Raw genomic sequence first — 1,474 nt, forward strand, 5'->3', positions numbered from 1 at the left:
TATCGGCTGTTGTTTGTATGTTTGCATATCCTGTGCATGAATGTTGATGAGGTGCTACGTGAGACTTTATACGCTGTGGTGATAAGGAGATTTGTATAAATTGTAGTTTATTTCTGTGTTTGGGAGCTATGTTTATCCATGCTGGGCAAGCATATTCTATGATTGGACGTATATATATATTGTTACGTCTCCGTTTGTTAATTGATTTTCTGTAACTTCGTTCCGACGAAACTTAAGCGACACAAGTCCTTACTTAATAAAACTGGTTTATTCTTTCCGAATATAACTCTGCGATACACTTAATCTCAATACTCGCGCTAAAACAACACTGTAACGAACGAACGTTAACTTCAACAATACCGTGTGACTGCAGTTCAATTACTCACTATCTATCCACACACATTACCTCCCCGCGTCACGTTTTCCCCTCTTATATATACCAGCGTACCCTACTAGTAAATACTAGACCATTCGCCAAGATACGGGATAGTTCTAGAAACAAGAGAGCGTGAGAATTGTCACGTGATCTCGATGACGCAACAATATGTTTTGTATATTTTTATAATGTTATCAGGTGAAGTTCCTTGTTTTTTGCCTGTTAGACTTCTTGCATAATTTGTACGTTTCCATATTTTTGTTAATATTTTATTTGCATGTTTTACCCACGTCAACTTTGGGTCGAAAGTTAATCCTAAAAATTTTGTAGAGGTTGTGGCCTGGAGAAGTGCTCCATTCATGTATAATATAGGTAGGTCTTTTTTTATGTTTTGTTAGTCTTGTGAAAGTAAGTAATTGGTTTTTTGGGACGTTTATTTTTATACAATATTGTTGGCAAGATTCTTCTATATTATCTAATAATGGTTGTAGATTTGTTGTTGCTATGGATGGGATGGGGCACTTTTCCAGACCGCAACATTGTCCGCGAATTGTGATGCAAACCCATAATTAGGGTCTTTTAAAGGCATATTGCTCACATACATGATGAATAGAATAGGGCTAACTACCCCTCCTTGGGGGATGCCTGCTTCTGGGGTGAATGCCTCACAGTAGGTTCCCCTGACATTTATTTTTAAATTTCTATTTTCCAAAAAAAGTTAGATAGCCAGCGAATAATCACTCGTGGTAGTTCTATTTCCGTCATGCGGAACCTAAGCACCATTGTGCCATACAGTGTCGAAAGCTTTCTCGACATCGAGAAAGCAGGCAACAGTGCATTCATTTTTATTAAAGCTATCTATAATTGTTTCTGTTAATCTAACCAAGTGATCTGCTGTTTGTCTGAATTTTCTAAATCCATTTTGGATTTCTGGTAATTTTAAGGTGACTTCTGGGTAATTTGAGAATCTATTGCTTATTATTCGTTCGAGAATAAAACGAAATTTAGTAAAGTTTGTTTTGAATTTCGCGCAAAGCTACACGAGAGCTATCTGCGCTAGCCGTCCCTAACTTACCAGTGAAAGATAAGAAGGAAGAC

This window comes from Limulus polyphemus, unplaced genomic scaffold, assembly GCF_000517525.1.
Source record: "Limulus polyphemus unplaced genomic scaffold, Limulus_polyphemus-2.1.2 Scaffold2722, whole genome shotgun sequence".
NCBI classification, from domain to species: Eukaryota; Metazoa; Arthropoda; class Merostomata; order Xiphosura; family Limulidae; genus Limulus; species Limulus polyphemus.